This window comes from Sceloporus undulatus, chromosome 2 (assembly GCF_019175285.1).
Source record: "Sceloporus undulatus isolate JIND9_A2432 ecotype Alabama chromosome 2, SceUnd_v1.1, whole genome shotgun sequence".
Classification (NCBI taxonomy): domain Eukaryota; kingdom Metazoa; phylum Chordata; class Lepidosauria; order Squamata; family Phrynosomatidae; genus Sceloporus; species Sceloporus undulatus.
Genome location: NC_056523.1, coordinates 88,202,162 through 88,207,032, shown reverse-complemented (window position 1 = coordinate 88,207,032; position 4,871 = coordinate 88,202,162). Strand labels below are relative to the sequence as shown.

The following is a 4,871-nucleotide window of genomic DNA, read 5'->3' as shown; positions in this document are numbered from 1 at the left end:
ATAGATTTGAGTTGGATTTATAGTGAAGGCTTTCTCAAATAAATATGTCTTCCACATGTGTCAGAAGCTAAGGGCGATTGAAGCATGTTGAACTCAAATATTCCATACAGCAGGGATAACTCCTTTGTATACTCTACTCTGAATGACTGCCAAGTAGACATCAGGAGGGTGTGGCATTACCAGGAGGAAGTGTCACTATCAGAATGGAAAACAACAGTAACAACAAGTGAGCTCAGTGTGGGGGGGAGGAGGAGGGAGAAGATTCAGTTGGAAATGGCTGGAAAGAAGTATAGTGTTTGTTTTATAATGTAAACATATGTTAATAAAGATTATTTTTAAAAAAGAATGGAAAATGACCCATAGGAGTTGTGCATCTTAAGAAAGACATGCCTAAGACATGCCTAAGAATTACATGTCATTAAATGGGCCTCAGGAACAGAAGGCATCATTTCCTATTGTAGAGATATACTGACATGGAAATAGTGCATTTTATGCATTGTCCACACAGAGACAAATCATATAGCTCATACATGCATACACACAGGCGGGGGGGGGGGATTCCTGCCAGTGAGGTCAGGCCATCAATGGGAAGGTCCATTTTACCTTCAGTGCAAGCATGTTTCTTTGAACAGCACTTCACTTCGCCCTTAACTGTTAATGGGAGTCATTCAAGTATGCGGGAGAAACTCAGAGAAGCATTGCAACTTGCTACATTTCCTTGATGACTCGGCCCTCCACAGATTAAGCCCATGCCAGTCTGAACAGCCCTGCCTCTGCTTGCATCCCCCCATGTTGGGTTCTTTGAAAATTTTGGGAAATGGTCTATGTGTTTCTGTCCATTCCCCCTCCCCTCTTTTTTTTTGGTCTACAATTTCAAATGATGCCATATGCCCTGGTTTTAAGAAGAAGAATCAGACATACAGAAGCCAAAATTCTAAAGAGACCAATGCAACCACAGCATTTTTCAAGTGATTGTAGGACTGGACTGCTAGAAGGATCCTTCTCTTGCATAAGAATTCTGGTTCCTCCTGTAGTGTACAAACAACAATAATTGAACAGTGGCATCTTTCTTCACTCTGGATTTGCATTGACAAAATAAACGCCTGTGCTCTAAATGTTTCTTAATCCCAAAAGAGATGGGGAGAGTGGGAAGAAAAAGCTGTTAACTGCATCACAGACTGAACCTCTGAGACAATCCTTACAAATTGTCTCCCCTCCTACTCACCAACACCATTGGCAGTACCCCTAGGTTCTCTTTCACACACACCCGGCCACAACCATTATTGTTACACCTAGTGGATGTGTTCTCCTGGCCTTTATACTTAGCCCCACACACCCTGGACTCCTTCACAATGAGGACAAATAAAAAAAGAAACGGACTTTGAAGAAACCAACATGGGAGGAGAAGGTTAATTATGGGCAGAGGAAGAAAGAAGCCAAGCAGGTTCTTTTCTTGCTCTTCAGAGCTTCATCCCCCTCTCCACCCTTATTTGTCTTCTGTTCTGTCTCTGCACTCTTTAGGACCTGATTTGTGTTTTTCTTCCCCCATCATGGTTATAATGATTGAGGCTGTTCCAGGGTGAGTGACACTAAGCTAGCAACACCCCTTTTGGGTCTCAAGAGCCAAGGAACCCTAACCTACTGGAAGACCTATTGATCTGTGACTGAAGAGCAGAGGGCTTCCTCAGCAGGTGTTTGCCACTTAGAGGTTGACAGCTGGATTCCTGGTTTCTCTAGGAACTGTCCAAGGAATGTGTGTTGCACAGGGGTGCTGGGGGTGATCACTTTTATGGGAGTTGCTGATAGCACATGGGGAAGAAAGGGACCTTAGGGAAAGTGACAGCTCAATGTGGGAGGAGGGGAGCAACTGTTTTCTAAGCTGGTGGTGAGATGCAACAATTTGAAGGGAATGTGCTTGATGGTAGGGAGCACTCTGTGTATGTGTTTAAGAGAGAAAGAGAGGTGCACGCACACCGTGTGACTGTGTGTGTGTGCATGTAAGTGCATGAGGGAGAGGGGGTTCTCTCTCTCCCTCTCTCTCCTTCTCTCAGTCTCTCTCTCTCTCTCTCTCTCTCTCAGTGCTCAGTTAATCCTGCTGTCAGTTGGTGTTAAGGCAGCGATCTAAGCACTGGATTCCAAGAGAAAGAAAGAGGCAGCATCGTAGAAGGAAGAGAGGAACAAAAACAAAAAGAGGGGAGGAAAAAGAAAAAGAAAACAACAGCAGCAGGAGAAAATACCAAATCTATGCTTGGACCTGGGCTTCTTTCACGCCAATGCAAAAGGGAATATGCAGCACATTTTTGCCTTCTTCTGCACCAGTTTCCTAGGGGCAGTGTTGGGGGTCAATTTCCCCAGCAACATCCAGATCGGTAAGTGGGAAATTGTTCCTTTCCTGTATTGTGTGTGTGTGTGTGTGTGTGTGTGTGTGTGTGTGTGTGTGTTAGAGAGAGAGATATGAGCCATCCTTTGTCACCACTTGTGAAAGAAGGCATCTGGGTCTGGGTCTGATGAATATTCAGTTCATATAGATGATGTGGGGTTCACCTGTTCCTATTGCTTTTGGGGTGCCTGGGGACCATGCCTGCACTCAAAGTGCTTCCAAAACCAAGTGATCACTCTGTCCACCTCCACTCAGGAGTCCATATTCATTGGAAGGAAGATTGCGCTGGAAACCACTTTGCATTTTCTCCCCCCAAATTTTGTTAAAGGGTGGAACTGTGTTTTCTTAAGTCAGTCTGTATGAAGAGCCTGATTCCTGCCAGAGAAATCAGGTTGCTTTCTCTTTCTCTCTCTCTAGCCTTTGTTGTTGCTTCTGCTAAACAAAAGCTGAGCTATGCTAGGAAGACATTGCATTCATCCTCTTTCCATTGCATGATTCCCCTGCTCCCAGCACTCACAATACATTCCTCTCATTTTCAGTTGCCCCATCCCCTCACTAATTCAGCCCTCCTGCAGCTTCCCCCCATGTACACAGTGGGCAGTATTTGGCTTCCGAATCCCAGCGCTTTCTGCCTCCTTTCTCTTTGCTGTCCCAATTGCTGGCTCCTTGTCATCCTTGTGGAGCGAGGAAAGGGAAAGGAAGCAATAAAACCCAACTCCCAGGCTAACCCCCCCTTGCAGGATCTGTGCTTTTATTGCAGTTTGACGTTCCCTTGCCTGCCAGCATCCTTGTTTTCCAGATTTCTTCTATGTCTCACATTGAAACAAAAGGTGAACCTGGAAAATGAGCAGGCTGTCATTTCTCACACCTTCCTTGGCAACACATCCAAGTGTGATTTGTATTGTTATTTTATTTTATTTTTGGCACACATGCTCTGTTTCTTTGCACAGCAGCAAGAACTGGGCACATTGTTGAACATGTCAGTTCTCCTGCTTGGTGATGGACTGCCTTTAATTAGTCTGATTTCTTGCTTTTCCAAAACATAATAGAAAATGATGAACACTAGTGGTAACAAAATCATCATCATCATCATCATCATCATCATCATCATCGTCATCATTTCATTTTATCTCAGTGTTTACTCTATTTTTGACCCATTTCACATCTGTACCCAGGGGAAATAAAACACCTTTTGCCTTGCTGTCAAATCCAAATGTACCAACATAACAACCAAAAGTGTTTTACAAACTGGATTTAAAGGTATAAGGACACATTTTGATGCAATAAATATCAATCAGAAGCACAATACCTTGGTAGTAATATTTTAAGCACTTCATTATCACATTGTAGTAGGCTGTGTTTCTAAGACCAGTAACTACTTTCATTCAAGAAGCAGACCACATAGTAGTCAGATTTCTGAAAAACCATGTTATCTAATTCTAATTTTTTAACAGATATCCCTTATTATATAGGACATACCATGCTGCACATGATAACATATTTCCTTTTGTAATAATAATTTGACCAGTCCCTACCCCTTCCCATGTCCAAGATTAGGTGTTCTTGAATAATGGCAGGTTTGTGTTCCTTTCTCAGTTGTCATTTAGTTCAACGACAACTTGTTGAGTAAACATCATCTCAGTGTGGAAAAGGGAGACAATTCAGATCTTATAAAGGAAATGGGGAGGAAAATGAAACCCCTTTGGACAGAGGAGGGGAGGAGATATTAATCTTTTTCCTTGGCAGGGCCCATTTTTAACACTTTATGTACTGTCAAAAAAAGAGGCCCAAGAAGATTCTAAACAAACATACATAGACATACCCCCTAAGCTCCCAGCCCCAATCTAATCTTCTTGCATGGCTATAAAACGTACTGGTAATCTTGGATATTTGGCATTATGTAATGATCAAAAGGCCAAAATATATTTTTTATTCTTAAAGGTACAACAGGTCTTCCTTCTTCAGATGTCCTTCAGGAGCCATGTGTTTGTTTTTTGGAAAAGTTTTTGGCCATGGAAGGAACAAAGTAGAGTCGAACTAGAACTACATAGCGAAGTTGAGTTCTAGAATGTCACAGTCATTCTGATTTGTTTTCCATATCCTTCTTTCTTTTCTTTCTCAGGGGGATTATTTCCTACGCAGCAATCCCAGGAACATGCAGCGTTTATGTTTGCATTGTCTCAGTTCACAGAGCCCCCCAAGCTGGCTCCCCAGATTGATATTGTGAATATTAGTGACAGCTTTGAAATGACCTACACCTGTAAGTAACAGTTCTACACCAACAGCCTTCTCTCTCCCTCCCTCTCTCCCTCCCTCTCTCTCTTTCTCTCTTTCTCATATTCTCATTTTCTTGGTCCCGTACTCTTCCTCTGCTTAATTTGTATAGGGACATTGCTTTACCATTAATACAGTTTTTAAAGGTCTGTGTGATGAGACTTTTATAAGAGATATTGCTTGTGTCCCCCATGCCAGTTCCTTTTGATAGTTTCTT

At 42.6% G+C, this 4,871-nt stretch overlaps 1 long non-coding RNA gene across 2 annotated transcripts; it reads left to right on the top strand.

Annotated features, from left to right (window-relative positions):
* Nucleotides 1–1,312: 1,312 nt before the first annotated feature.
* Nucleotides 1,313–4,648, top strand: LOC121921784. 2 transcript variants are annotated; one of them, XR_006102048.1, is made up of 3 exons: nt 1,313–1,444; nt 2,080–2,369; nt 4,503–4,648. It is a non-coding gene; the product is annotated as an uncharacterized LOC121921784 (long non-coding RNA). The 2 variants fall into 2 exon arrangements; XR_006102049.1 differs by lacking the exon at nt 1,313–1,444 and adding an exon at nt 1,874–1,921.
* Nucleotides 4,649–4,871: the final 223 nt, after the last annotated feature.